The 15,622-nt window shown below is 38.2% G+C and overlaps 1 long non-coding RNA gene across 2 annotated transcripts; it reads right to left on the bottom strand.

The window, feature by feature from the left end:
- Positions 1–889: 889 nt before the first annotated feature.
- LOC114301184 (uncharacterized) lies at positions 890–9,237 on the bottom strand. Of its 2 annotated transcripts, XR_014364980.1 has the most exons (5): positions 8,900–9,234; positions 7,896–7,980; positions 6,648–6,703; positions 5,315–5,405; positions 890–1,252 (listed from the first exon to the last, which is right to left on the bottom strand). It is a non-coding gene; the product is annotated as an uncharacterized LOC114301184 (long non-coding RNA). The 2 variants fall into 2 exon arrangements; XR_003642931.2 differs by lacking the exon at positions 6,648–6,703 and having other exon boundaries at positions 8,900–9,237.
- Between the last annotated feature and the right edge of the window lie 6,385 nt (positions 9,238–15,622).

The following is a 15,622-nucleotide window of genomic DNA, read 5'->3' as shown; positions in this document are numbered from 1 at the left end:
GAATGTGTCATTTGCCAACCAAATTGTTGGTCGCGGAATGTATTGCCGACCAAACTTTTTGGTCGTGGAATGTGACAATTGGTAACCACATTTTTTGGTCGCCAAAATGGGCCACAATTGCCGACCAAAGTTTTTGGTTGTGGAAAATGAATTACAATTGCCGACCAAACTTTTTGGTCGCTGAATGTGCGAATTGGCGACTAACATGTTTGGTCGGGAAAATATAATTTTTCGCGACTAAAGTGTTTTAACTACTAAATGGATTAGTCGCAGTAATTATATATTTAGCGACCAAAAATTTAGTTGGCAACTAAAACTTTTTCACGACTAAAGTGTTTTAGCTACTAAATGGATTAGTCGCAGTAATTATATATTTAGTGACCAAAAATTTAGTCAGCAAATATAACTTTTTCGCTACTAAAAATTTTTTAGTCGCTAATTACTTTCCGTGACCCTCAATTGGCGACCAAAGTGGCGACTAAAAAAATTAGCCGCCGATAACTTTTGCCGACTAAAAATGGTCTTTTGTCGACCAAATTTTTAGTCGGCAAAAGTGCGAATTCTTGTAGTGAGATTAAGGTGACAAAAATTCGTCACTAAAATGAACAGAAAAAAAAAATTCTACAATGACAAAATATTTTGTCATCAAATATTTCAATTTAGCAACGAAATATTGAGCAAATGTGACGAAATTATTTGTTTGGTACTATATCATTAGTGAGAAAATTATTCGTCATGTTTTTCGAAAACTAATAGTGACATTTTTTTTATTTCAGCGCTAATAATAACTAATTTTTTTTAAAATGGGGGTACTATTTTCAAATTAAAATTTTTATTTTCACTAAAAATTCCCTGCGCATTTCATAACCTGTTCAATAAAATATCTATTACAGATCAATACAAAAATCTATTCCTTTTCATAAACATCACAATCAAATTTCAACACTATTCACAAAAATACAATATCAATTGCATGCGGATTACCAAACATATCTCCTAATATCCACAAAAATACAATATCAACCGTATGCGGATTACCAAACACATCTCCTAATATCCACAAAAAACATGTCTACTAATATCAACAAAATATAATATCAAGTGTGGATTACCAAACATGTCCTGCAATACCAACAAAAATATAAAATTTACAACGCAACCAAAATACATGTAAGGTAATATGAACAAAAACACAAAATGAGGTAGTTTCTGCTCTCCAAATCACCAAACATGTCCATATCAAATCTTGAATCTGCAAAAAAAAAAAAGAAAAAAAAAAGAAAAAAAGAATGCAAGTTAGACAATTATTATCTTATCAATTAAATATACAATTTAACATGCATTTTTCGACTTAGTTTTCAAATTGGGAGTCCCGTGCTAGTTCCGTAAGTTTTCACAACTTACATTGATCCCTCCCGAGGTGTTTAAGGTGTTCCCGGGCATTCCCGTGCCTGTTACACGATTTTGGCCCCCGATGACCTATTTACAAGCTTAAGTGTTGGGAAAATTCATTTTTGAACTTAGTTTTCAAACTGGGAGTCCCGTGCTAGTTCCGTAAGTTTACCCAAGTTACAATGGTTGCTTCTGAGGTGATTGAGGTGTTCATCGGGCCTTCTCGTGGTTGTTTAATGATCTTGGGCCCCGATGGCCTATTTACAAGCTTAAGCGTTGGAAAAATTCATTTTGGACTTAGTTTTCAAACCGGGAGTCCCGTGCTAGTTCCGTAAATTTACACAAGTTACAATGGTTGCTTTCGAGGTGATTGAGGTGTTCCCCGGGCCTTCTCGTGCTTGTTTAACGATTTTGGCCCCCGATGGCCTATTTACAAGTTTAAGTGTTGGGAAAATTCAATTTTGGACTTAGTTTTCAAACCGAGAGTCCCGTGCTAGTTCCGTAAGTTTAAACAAGTTAGAATGGTTTCTTCCGAGGTGATTGAGGTGTTCCCCAGGCCTTCTCGTGGTTATTTAACGATTTTGACCCCATGATGGCCTATTTTCAAGCTTAAGAGTTGGAAAATGTGCATTTTTTGACTTAGTTGTCACATCGGGAGTCCCGTGCTAGTTCCGTAAGTTTCCACAAGTTACATTGGTCCCTCCCGAGGTGTTTGAGGTGTTCCTCAGGCCATCTGGTGGCTGTTATACGATTTTGGACACCGATGGCCTATTTTCAAGTTGAAGTGTGAAAAAATGCATTTTTGGACTTAGTTTTCAAACTGGAAGTCCCGTGCTAGTTCCGTAAGTTTCCACAACTTACATTGGTCCCTCCCGAGGTGTTTGAGGTGTTTCTCGGGCCATCTCGTGGCTATTACACGATTTTGGCCTCCGATGGCCTATTTTCAAGCTTACGTGTGAAAAAGTGCACTTTTGAACTTAGTTTTCAAACCGGGAGTCCCGCGCTAGTTTTGTAAGTTTCCACAACTTAAATTGGTCCCTCCCGAGGTGTTTGAGGTGTTTCCCTGGCCGTCTCGTGACTGTTACACAATTTTGGCCTTCGATGGCCTATTTTCAAGCTTAAGTATGAAAAAGTGCATTTTTGGACTTAGTTTTCAAACCGGGAGTCCCGTGCTAGTTCCGTAAGTTTTCACAACTTACATTGGTCCCTCCCGAGGTGTTTGAGGTGTTTCCCAGGCCCTCTCATGGCTGTTACACAATTTTCCCTCCGATGGCCTATTTTCAAGCATACGTGTGGAAAAGTGCATTTTTGGACTTAGTTTTCAAACTGGGAGTCCCGTGCTAGTTCCGTAAGTTTTCACAACTTACATTGGTTTCTCCCGAGGTGTTTGAGGTGTTCTACGGGCCGTCTCGTGGGTGTCACACGATTTTGGCCTCCGATGGCCTATTTTCAAGTTTACGTGTGAAAAAGTACACTTTTGGACTTAGTTTTCAAACTGGGAGTCCCATGCTAGTGCCGTAAATTTTTACAACTTACATTGGTCTCTCCCGAGGTGTTTGAGGTGTTCCCCAGGCTGGCTTGTGGCTGTTCCATGATTTTGGCCTCCAATGGCCCATTTTCAAGCATACATGTGGAAAAGTGCATTTTTGGAATTAGTTTTCAAATCGGGAGTCCCGTGCTAGTTTCTTAAGTTTCCACAACTTACATTGGTCCCTCCCGAGGTGTTTGAGGTGTTTCCTAGGCTGTCTTGTGGCTGTTACACGATTTTGACCTCCGATGGCCTATTTTCAAGCTTAAGTGTGAAAAAGTGCATTTTTGGACTTAGTTTTCAAACCGGGAGTCCCGTGCTAGTTCCGTAAGTTTCCATAACTTACATTAGTCCCTCCCGAGGTGTTCAAGGTGTTCCCTAGGCTGTCTTGCGGCTTTTGCACGATTTTGGCCTTCGATGGCATATTTTCAAGCTTTAGTGTAAAAAAAGTGCATTTTTGGACTTAGTTTTTGAACCGGGAATCCTGTGCTAGTTCTGTAAGTTTCCATAACTTACATTGGTCCCTCTCGAGGTGTTTGAGGTGTTTCCCAGGCCGTCTCGTGGGTGTTACACAATTTTGGCCTCTGATGGCCTATTTTCAAGCTTAAATATGAAAAAGTGCATTTTTGGATTTAGTTTTCAAACCCGGAGTACCGTGCTACTTCCGTAAGTTTCCACAACTTACATTGGTCCCTCCCGAGGTGTTTGAGGTGTTCTCCGAGCCTTCTCATGGTTGTTTCACGATTTTGGCCCCCGATGACCTATTTTCAAGCTTAAGTGTTGGAAAAAGTGCAATTTTTTGCTTAGTTTTCAAACCGGGAGTCCCGTGCTAGATCCGTAAGTTTTCACAACTTGTATTGGTCCCTCTCGAGGTGTTTGAGATGTTCCCGGGCCTTCTCATGGCTGTTACACAATTTTGGCCCTCGATGGCCTATTTTCAAGCTTAAGTGCTGGAAAAGTGCATTTTTTAACTTAGTTTTCAAACTGGGAGTCCTATGCTAGTTCCGTAAGTTTTCACAACTTACATTGGTCCTTCCGGAGGTGTTTGAGGTGTTCTCCGGGCCTTCTCATGGCTTTTACACGATTTTGGCCCCCGATGACCTATTTTCTTTCTCCGACCCCCTAGGGTGAAGAACTAAAGTTCAGGATGGAGAACTAAAACCCTAATCTAGCAGAACAAGGGGTACTAAAGTTCAAGATGGAGAACTAAAGTTCACCTTTTGGTAAGCAATAATTTAAATTGTACAACTACATAGAATATAAATCAGAAGAACGAGGTAGAAGTTACATGAATACTCAACTTAATCTTCAATGTCAGTAACAATTGAAAGGCAAGTTTGCAATATAGTGCACTTTATTTATTTATTTTTTATAACAAGGCACCCCTCACCCCACCTTTGGTGAGCCCTGGAGTAAAACCCCAGATATGTGTGGTGTGGCCACCTGCTAGTCTCACATATCAGGCAAAGTAGAGACTCAAATCTAGCCCCTCATTCTTGTTTACCTAAGGATTTACTATTTAAGCTAGCCCTAACGGGTCGCAATATAGTGCATGTTGCTTGATTTTAGTACATTTTTTTTGATTCCCTTGCAATTTGCAATAGTACCACTATTGAATGAAAGCCACATAAATGGAAAAATATAATCAAGATAGATGCCAAGAGAAACTTTAATTGTACAGAGACTTTAAATTGAAACAGGCATAAATATGGAAGACCAACGAACAGTTCAAATAAGACCAAAATGGAAAATTTTACGGTCCGCATTCATGTATATTTGTTACACATAGTAGGTCTTAGAATTGTTACTAGAGAGGAGGCAATGCAAGCTAGAGAAAGAAGGAAGAGAGTGTTGATCTAACAAAAGGAGGACTTTAACACCACAATGGGAATTCCCTCAACACAGAAAAGTACCAATGTCTACTAATGAATAAACCCCTTCCCATGGATCTTATAATCCAAAAGGAATACATATAAGTTGGCACCAATATCTAGCTTGGAGAAATAATTCAATCACAAAACTACCAGTCATGGCCATTGAGTGCATCAGAAAATTCTAAAATTTAAATCAAAGTTAAAGACTTCAATCATAAAACTACCAGTAATGCCGGTGAGTGCTTGAGTAAATTGCAAACTTCAAATCAAAGTTTGGCTCTCTCTCTCTCTCTCTCTCTCTCTCTATGAGATTAGAGTTTCTGGAAAACAACTTCCACATGTTATACTACCAATGACCTAACTCCAAGGCTTTGTTTATCAACTAATAGAATAATGCACAGATAACTCGATGATGAAAACAGATACTGTACATAAATGACATATGCAAATTATACAGAATGGAAATATATTTTTCATGTGGAGATGGAAAATGTACTTCAGAAGTCCATATTTCACATACCTTCCAATAATGTACAAAAATCAATGCCAATTTACAACATCTCCACTATGCAAATTCTGACTGTCATAATATGTTGAACTATCATCTGTCTCTGTACATGAATTAGGAGTTGAGAAAATTACCAACATTATAAAGTATCATTATTACAAGAAAGTCCTTTAAAAACTTGATATATCATATTTGGTTAGTCCTATAGTAATCCTACTCATGAGACTACAATCATATGTAGGAGATCTTCAACAAGAAGAATAATTGAAATCAGGAGACAGGATCTCCCCAGTGAACCATGATTTCCATTGAATCTGGATCTATTAGGCAACCAAAAATTCCATATTTAATAGAACTATGGGATGTGGATGTCAAGCTCACGTTATGTTTCTTCTTAGAAGCACCACTTTGGAAAACTCTCAATCCACTGCAGTGCCTAAAAAGTCTACATAAAATGATCTCCCCATCAATTTTTCACATATCTTACAACTCTGAATTCATGGCACACCCAATGGCATCTCTAGGAATTTTGTCCAAAGGGGTCAATTTAGTTTTATTTACCCATAAGTTGAATTACATCAGACCAAATGAAATTATTCATTAAAAAACGTTTAGTTTCAACCCAGTTCAATTTTGCTCAATTTAAAAAAAAAATTAAATCGTAATTTGTATTTTTTTTTTGTTTGTCTACTAGGATGACTCTAAGATTCTATTTTTATGTAAGTTTTCGTTCAGATCAATGGGATCACATGAAAAACCCACTCAAAGCTCACAAATACTTTACAAATAAAGTTAGTTTTAGTTTTCTTTTTTCCAATTTGATGGGGTTAGCTGACTTCATACTCATACACCTAGTGCTACCCCTTGGCACATCTTATGATCCACAAGGATACAAGGCTATGTACATGTTGGCATTAACTTTCACTTCGAAGAAAGACTCATACATAAAACTACCAGTCATGAACAGGTGAGTGAGTTAATTATATACATAAATTGAACTATTCAGGTTCAGTTCCCCTCACCCCTACTTTCTCCCCTTGTTTTGCTAGATTAGGCTTTTACACGCATTATGCATTCTTGCTAAAGTTCAAGGCATCAATTATAAAGGACATGCGATTATGATAGGAAAAGGGTTTTTACAAGATTCAGGATGGAGAAGAATGGTTAAGCTTCTGTCTCTTTATACCAACAATATTAATTGTAGCAGTCCAATCCAATCTTTGAGAAAACTAATATACCATAAAGAAAAGGAAAAGCAAACAAAATGGAGGTGCTCATCTACATGGCTGTTACAGTTCAAAAAACAGAAATAAAGTTGCAATATTTTCATATAATTAAAGGATACTCTCGAGCTTGTCTGACAAAATCTGGATTCTTGTAGCGGCTAAAGCGCTTGACATACTGCAGCGTAGCATGATATGTCACATGAGCATGTTCATTAGTAAGGTAAAACCCCATTGATTATTCAGGAAAGAGGTGAATATTATTCAATTAGGCAAGAAAAACCCAATTTGCAGTATTTCTAATAATTTATAAAACCTCCATTTAATTATGTTAAATATAATAATCTAATAATTCCTTAATCCTCCATTGAACTATGCTAAATCTAGAAATCTAGCCCTCCAACAGTAGTAGTGCTCTAGCAACGAAACCTACACAAGGATAATAAAAATCAAAGAAAAAGATAAAGAAACATTACTACTTTAAGCTTAAACCTGTTGACTAGGCACAAATATTCACTGTTTGGAATGTCAAATTGATGGTTGGTTTGGATTCTATGACATGAAAACTAAAGACACATTGGTTGTAGTTTAAAAAATATAAATCATTCCAGGTAAAATTCTGCGTACTTGGATCAATCAACACCTATTCCTCTTAAAAATTCTATGACCACATTTGATTACAAAAAATGAAACATGCAAATTGACTTCAATCAACATCTATTCCTCTTAAAAACTGAGCATAACTATGAAGAAATGAAAACACATACAAACTAACAAAATTTGATAATAGACTAAAGTTGAGGCTGTTGAGCAAAGCTAGACAGAGTACAAAAAATCAACACCTATTCACTATTTGTTCATTGAGCTTCTATTTCTGTCTTTGTTTCTAGTTAATTTATACAATAAAACTTGGATTTCAAACACCATAGAATAGAATTAATCCAAAACCTGCCTTGAGATTTCAAATTCTATTTTGCTTCTAATTTTATCATTTAGCAATCAAATAGTTGTCATTCATCTCGTTAGGCATGAGAAAATGAAATAGCTGACATTTTCAATGCTTGAAAATCTTGGAGAACATAAAGCCATAATTTACTAACAACATGCAAGAAAGTAATGGTTAGGCTTAACAGATATCCACAACCTCAACTTGCAAAACAAAATACTCGGTGGTCCTTCCACGTTGGCCTATTCTTGTTGAAACACCCATGCATAATATTATTGAAAATTCAAATAAACTCAACAAAAATTCTATAAAATTAGAATGTCCCTTTCAGTTATGACAAATATATAGCACTAAATCAATTATGAGCTAATCTTACAGCTGTAAATTATTCAAAAAGATTTGAAAACACCAATTGAGTACTTACGGCTGTTTATGGAGCAGATCAAAATCACTGTTGAATGAACTAATCTTTGGCTCCTCATTGCACCAAAACTCCAGATCAACACCACCTACCAATTATAGTTAGGCATGTATGTCTCCAACAAATCAATAAATGAATTTGGAAACTTAGGCCACAATTATAAATAAGACATACCAAAAGTTTGATTAAGACCAGCAAGTATAAAATAATACAATTAATTATAATTGTTTGTTCCATCACAAACAAGATTTGCAAATACCCCACACCATAAAAACAACTTCAAATCTAGCATGAGCCGCACGACACAAATAACCAATAGGACACTATAATATTTAAACTTAGTGATAATTATTTAAACAGCTTCAGGTCATGCTCTAAAAAATTAATATCGATTTCTTGATAATTATTTGTTTTGAATTTCAGAGGCAAGATCTTGGTCATGAACCAAAAGTGTTAATAGTCTACATTGACCCATAATTAAAATAAGCAAAAAAGATACTACCAAAAAAAAAAAAAACTGATCAATCTTGATGTCATTAGCATGACCCTTGAATTAATCGTGTGCCTATTTGATTAGAAGTAAGGTGTCTAACTCAATATGGTGTGAAACTAGTGTTTTATCCACAATGAAAATATGAGAAAAGGGAAAGATTTTTTTTTGTTCACAAGTCTCATAAAATCTATTACTCGCCTAATTTAATGATCTAAAGTGCTTATTTCATTTGTAGTTCAGTCATAAAAAAATCAAATTGATAATGATATTTTGACATCCAAATTCTAGTTTGAATTTGCAAAATCATTTCAAATTGAGGCAAATCTGATGGATTTGAACCTTATCTGAATCAATTTGAAGCCCTAGCAACCTGAATTGAACTAAAATTCCCTTCAATTCAGTTCCAAACTACAGCAAATTCATGTGTGAAAGGTGTGAACATGTTTCCTGAATTAGTTTTAAAGCTAAGTCGAATTGTTAACAACATTTTCAGAGAGAGAGAGAGAGAGCATACGGGCAGTAGGACTTGGAAAAGATGACGATGGAGTGGGACGCTGCTGCCACTGCCCCTACTCACCGTCGCTATTCACAGTTGCTCTACGCCACCTCGCTGCTTTACGCCGCTGAGTGAGTGAGAGAGAGGCGATTGAGACTGAGTGAGTGTGCGAGAGAGAAAGAGAGAGACGCCACTGAGAGAGATGAGCGACTGAGAGAGATGCGTGACTGAGAGAGATGCTACCGTTGCACGCCATCGTCTCTGCTGCCCTACGCTGTTGAGAGAGAGAGAGATGAGCGCGACTGAGACAGAGAGACAGCTGAGCGACTGTGAGCAAGAGGAGATGACGAAAAATGGGGGGAAATTTTGGGAATAATTTGTTTGTTAGTTTTTTTTTTTTTTTGGGCAAATGGGCGAGTTAGAGGTTTTGTATTAAAAATTTATTTCAATTTTTGAAAATTATTTTTTGAGTTTTTAATTAGTATTTTTTTTTTATTTTTAGTGAAATTTTTGAATATTTTAATCAATTAAAAAATGATTAAAATATTAAAAAAGTTTGTTAAAATTTTAAAAAAAATAAAAATTGAAGCTTGAAAAATAGTTTTCGAAAACTGAAACCAAACAAAATTGATTTAAACTCACCTATTTAATAAAGGGGTTTAAATGAGTTCGGTGGAGGTGGAGTGCTAGTGGTGGTGGTAGTGGAGTGGCGGCGGTGGAAGTGGAGTGGCGGCAATGGTAGTGGTAAAGTAAGGCAGTGGAGGTGGAAGAAAAATGGTAGCGGCGGTGGTGGTAATGGTAGTGGTAGGGCAGTGGTAATGGTAGTGGTGGTGATGCAGTGGCGAGGGCAGCGATGGTGGAGTAGCGTTTAGACACCCCATTTTTTGACCGACCTCAAGACTTAGATGTCATCATTTGTACACTCGATGATTGTGCATGTTTGTACTCGTTTTGAGTCCCCGAAACTCACTGCGGAACGCCTTATCTTTGAGCCTCTAAACTCTCTGTGTTTTGGCCTTGTTTTTGGGCCAGACCTTGGTGCCCCTTGCCTGGAGGGAGGAAAGGCCTTGCCGGCCACTTTTGGCCCTTGTCGGCCACCTAGAGTGGCCTACGGCCATTTTTCTCATTTTTCAGATATTTTGTGTGCCAGCTGTTGATCACTGAAGTCATTCTCCATACACGTGTATGGAGGGATGGAAACAAGCCTTAGGCCTGTATTTCTATATAAGGGGAGGTCTTTCGTCCATTTTAAGGGTTACAAAATTTGTGAGCAAATTTTCCTCTCTCTCTCTCTAGAATCCTCTCTCTTTCTATTTTGTGCTTGAAAGTGGGAAATCTCTACATATTTGCATACAACCCCTTAACCAAATTAGACCACCTTGTAGCTGAGGTTCTTGGAAGTCTTATTTGAGCTCACAAAGCTAGTTTTGGCTCAGAAAGTGGATGTTTGTTGCCGTCCTTCAAAGGTTTAAAGCTTACCCCTTTCAAGCTTATTTTTGTACACTAGTTTGGCCACCTTTTCATGTTGTTTTTGGCCTAGTTTTCAACTACCAAAACCTTTGCTTTTAAGGCTTAAAAATGGTGGTTTAAGGCATTTTTGGAGTTAGGGGTGGTCCACCATCCTTTGTAGCTTGTTTGCTTAGTGTTGTACCATTTTTTAAAGCTTTTAAAACAATCTTTTTCTGGTCTTTTAACCACTGAATTCCAGGGGAATATCAATGCCAAAAAGTTGGTTTTGAGGTCCAAAATAAGAGTGGGTGGCCTCCCCTCCTTGTATCTTGTTTGCATGTGTAGATGGCCTAGGATATGAGCATGCTTTTCTACCTTTTTGTAGCTTACTTAAAGCATGATTTTGGCTTTATTTTGACCTTCTTTAACTCTGTTTTTGGCTGGTTGGGTCACTTGTTGCTTGCTTTTTATACTTGTAGTGCAATCATGCTTACTAGCCTAGCATATTTGATGATTTAGCCTATTGTTCTAGCTTGTGTTAGCTTAACTCCAGCACATTTTTGTTGCTGATTTAGCATGCTTTAACTCTGTTCTGAGCGGTCTTGGTCCTTTGAGGCTTGCCTTGCATGGCTATAGTGTAGTTGGCTTCACTAGCTTCGAGTTTGAAGGCCTCCAACATGTTTTGCATGAGATGATTGCATGATATAGCATCCTTTAACGTGTGATTTCAGTGCATATACTTCTGTCATACTCTCACATATTTCACTTCTTCATTGCTTCTGAGGGTTGTGTATTGTGCCTTATTTATGGGCTAACATGTGTGCATGTTCTCCTAGTCTTTTGAGCTTCTATCTCAGCAAGTTCAGACCATTGTTTTGGCATGTTTAAGTTCTGTCCAGAGCTGGTTTGGTTATTTGAGCTTGATAATGCATGCCTCTAGTGTAATGCTCTTCATTAGTTTTTATGCTTTTGGCCCTTAACATATTGTGCATGCGTTGCTTGCATGTTTAGCATTATTTCTCATGCCATTTCAGCACTGAAATTCTGCAACCTCCCTCATTTTTTCACTTTTAATTTGCTTTGAGAGTTGATTAGCCTTAGGGTTGTGTTTAAGCTTGAGATAGAGCTTGTGCTCAATGGCATGATCTCTCTCATGTCTTAAATCCTACTTTGATTGACCCCTCTCTCATTAAAGGACTTTCGCATTGGACTAAATCGGTTAAAGGATTAATCGGTAATGTAAAATGTGTAAACAAAATGAGCAAAGTAAAACACGAACAAGATAAGCATTTGTGTTGCATTGCATGTGTTTGGATCGGACGTTAATGAGGAATGAGGGACGTTTCATACTTAAAGTGATGAAACGTGTCACATTTCTTGGTCGCCGTCACCCTTGATCAAGCATGATAGGGTGGTGACCATTTGAGTCTTATGTGCGCATTCATTAGCTTGTGCAAGCTTGATCCTTTGGCCATCATGCATTGAGATGCTTGATTGGTGGCTTGAGAGCCAAGTGCCATATTCCTTTGAGCTTGAGAAATGATGAGAAGAGTGGCAGTACATACATTTCTTGCAAAATGCCTTGCTTTGCCTCCGTTGTTCTCTGTTGCAGCAAAAACAGCATTTTGGAAAAGCAGGTGGCCGACCGGCCAGTTAGGGTGGCCGACCGGCCAGTTAGGGTGGCCGACAGCCACCTTCTGTGGCCGACAAGCCACCAGTTCATTTCTATGCAAGAGGGTTCCTGTTTTGAAGCAAGAGCAGTCTGGAAGTTGGTGCAATATTCAGTGGTCACAACAAGTGCAAACAAAGGCAACCGATGGCAAGGCGATGAATTTTTGGGCGGAGCAATCGAGCATGCATGCATCCCTCGCCCCAAGGCCATTTAATTGCTTTCAATTGCTTAGAATTGTAGTTAATTAATGCAAGTGTTGCAATTAATTAGTTTAATCTGTTTTGTAATATTTTAATTAGCTTAGCATAGTTAGTTTTTTCAATTTTGTTGTAATAATTAGCTTAGCTTGCATGTTTGCATCATTCATTTGTATTGCATGCACCGGGCTTGGCGCATCATTCAAACTGCATTGTATTTCAATACCTATTTGAATATGTGTTTCAAAGCATGTTATCAAATTGTTGCATTCATATGCCATCATAGATAGCCGAGCCTATTTAGTTGCATTATTGCATGTGTTGCATTAGGAATTTTGTATAGTTAGGAGTCATGCATTTTTCTAACTAATTTTCTATTTTGGTTTAGAGTACACTGTAAGTTTTACGCTTTAGCATACTTGCATGAGTGTAAGTGTTGCCATGTTTAGCATGCTTTCCATGAGGCTATGTGCTTATTTGATTAATTGCATGAATGCCTATGGATGAAGGCTTTATTACTTGAATTGGAACAATTCATCAAATGTGAGTTTTAAGCCCACTTTGCGAAGTGGCAAAATCATGTTTCAAGCCCATCATGTTTGATGGCAAATCCGCTCTTTAGCCCACTTGAGGGTGGCACTTTCAAACCATTTTCGAAAAATAAACATGAGTTGTTTTGTTCCAATTCTTGCGATTTTAGTCTATACTTGTATACTATGCGCATCACATAGTAAAGTTAGCCAATAATCGAATAAGAACACATGAGGTTTATAAAACAACATATCATGCTTAGTAGAGGCCAATCCTTTGATCGGCCAAGCGGGAGTGCTCATTTTAGGACCTTCCCCTCTCGTACCCAAGTTCTCGAGTTGAGGCAACTTTGGTGATGACGGACTGTAGACGTGCCCGGAGAACTCCCCGAGGAAATCTCGTTTTGTTCTCTGAGCTACTACAGTTTGGACTTAAGAGTCACGGTTCTGAATCTAATCTCGCAAAGTGCAATGCAAGACCGATAAATCACCAAAGAGTCCAAATCCGGCAAATCATTTTGGAAAACTGATTTTTATAAAGAAGTGCCAAATATGGACTGCTTTGCTAGATACAAAGTCGCCACCTAAATATTTTATTTTGGGGGAATTTAGGAAACCCTGACTCGTGCCTAAGGCCACGTGTCTGTCATCACCAAAGTTGCCTCGGCTCGGGAACTTGGGTACGATTGGGGAAGGTCATCTATGAGCATCCCCTCTCGCCCGATCAAAGATCGGCCTGTACTAAACATGATATCTTGTTTTTGAAAACACATGTGCTCTTTTTCCGATTAATTAGTTAATCTTACTATGTGATGCGCACAGCAAGCAAGTATAGACTAGATCGCCTAATTCGGAACAAAACATTGCATATTCATTTGAAAATGGTTTGAAGTTTGCTACTCGCAAGTAGGCTAAAATGCGGATTTTGATGAATTGTTCCAATTCAGGTAATCCAACCTTCACCCACAGGCATTCAGGCAGTTTTATTAAATAAGCAGTTAGCCTCATGGAAAGCATATTTTCATGGCAGCATTAACAAATATGCAGCATGCTAAAGCATAAACACTCACAGTGTACTCCGAGCCAAAACAGAGAACTAGTTAGAAATCATGCATGATCCTAGTTCATGTTAAAATGGCTAATGCAACACATGCAAAAATACAGCTAAAATAGGCTCGGCTATTCTAAGATGGCATGTGAAATGCAACTTGATAACATGCTGTTAAACACGTATTCAAGTAAGTGTATTGAAAATACAAATGCAGTTAGTATGATGCGCCGAGCCCGGTGCATGCAAGACAGATGAATGATGCACGCATGCGAAGCATAAGGTATGCTAAACAAAATATGCCCTAGAACTAACCATCGTAAGCAGTTAAGTAAAAGGGAGAAAGAAATGGAGGTTGGAAGACATGCATCACACACACGCACGCTTATTACAACAGTTGGCCCTCTCGAGGGAGAGTTCGAATAAGAAGCTAACTAGCTAATCTAAGCTAATTAAACTAATTATTAAAACACAAATTAATTAACTAATCATAGTTAACTAATTATTACAAAACAAATTGAATAGCTAACGCATTAACTAATTAAAGTACAAACCAAAGTGAAAGCTAGCTATCTAAGCATGGCAGCTAAGGAAAATAGTAAATCAGGAGCTTCAGAGGGAGAGGAATGAATGCATGCCCGGTCACCTCGTTCGGAAATCCAATGCGATGCTCCGATTTGCCTCTATTTTCATTTGTTCTCAGAAACTCTGCACCAAGCTCCAGAAAGATGAAACTCCACCTTGGGAATCCTGTGGGAGGGTGGCCGACCACTTTTGGTCTCTAGAAACACCTGCTGACCACTTTTGGTCTCTAGAAACACCTGCTGACCACTTTTGGTCTCTACAAACACCTGCTGACCACTTTTGGTTGTTGAAAAACTAGAAAAGTGGTCGGCCAGCTACTTTTTCTGGCTGGCCGGCCAGTTGTTGCTGTTGAATCCTAGTTTTTTGCAACAGAGAGCAAGAAAGGGCATGACAATGTATTTTCAAGATATGTGTGCACAACCACCCTCCCTATCATGTCATGAACTCAAGGGGGTGTGGTTCTCGACCTCGGGCCACCAATCGCGCATTTTTATGCATGATGGCCAAGAGGCGAAGTTGCACAATTCAATATGAAAATGAATGCACAAGTAATCACATAAAGCCTAAAACTCTATCATGTATGATCAAGAGCATCGGCGACCGGGAATTAAGGCGCGTTTCATCACTTGAAATATGAAACGTCTCTCGTTTCCGTGTTTGGACTAACACCTATTCCAAACACAATGCAACACATAACATGGCATGCACAATGCAATGTAACATGGAGTATGCAAAAATGTAATGCAATGAAACAAGCATGCAAACAACATGGCATATTCAATGCTATGAACTACATGGCATGCACAATGTAATGTAAGATAGCATTCTCAATGCAATTTAACATGATTAACTTAACAAAGCTAATGACATGCAAGTAATGCTAATGCATGCATGCACAATGCAATGCAACAAGGGCAACTTATCATTGTTAGGGACATGTATACTCAATGCAAAGAACCAATATGGCATACTCAATGCAATGACTATCATGGCATGCTCAATGCAATATGATCATGGCATACACAATGCGAATCAAGAGCATGGCATGCGCAATTCAAACAACAACATAACATGCATGGTGCGATGTGACATGGCATACACAATGCTCAATGGGCTTAAACCGAATGTGGGTAGACCTCAGCCATGCCAAAATAGAGGCCATAATGCTAAAATGAAGGCACCGAAAGCACATACAAGCATGCATGCCAATTGGCTCACCAATTGAGGCACTAAGGTGCAACTCTCCAGAACACTTAAAGA

This window comes from Camellia sinensis, chromosome 3, assembly GCF_055761805.1.
Source record: "Camellia sinensis isolate YWXY chromosome 3, ASM5576180v1, whole genome shotgun sequence".
NCBI classification, from domain to species: domain Eukaryota; kingdom Viridiplantae; phylum Streptophyta; class Magnoliopsida; order Ericales; family Theaceae; genus Camellia; species Camellia sinensis.
Note: the sequence above shows the minus strand (reverse complement) of the source record. Positions and strands in the feature narration are given on the sequence as shown.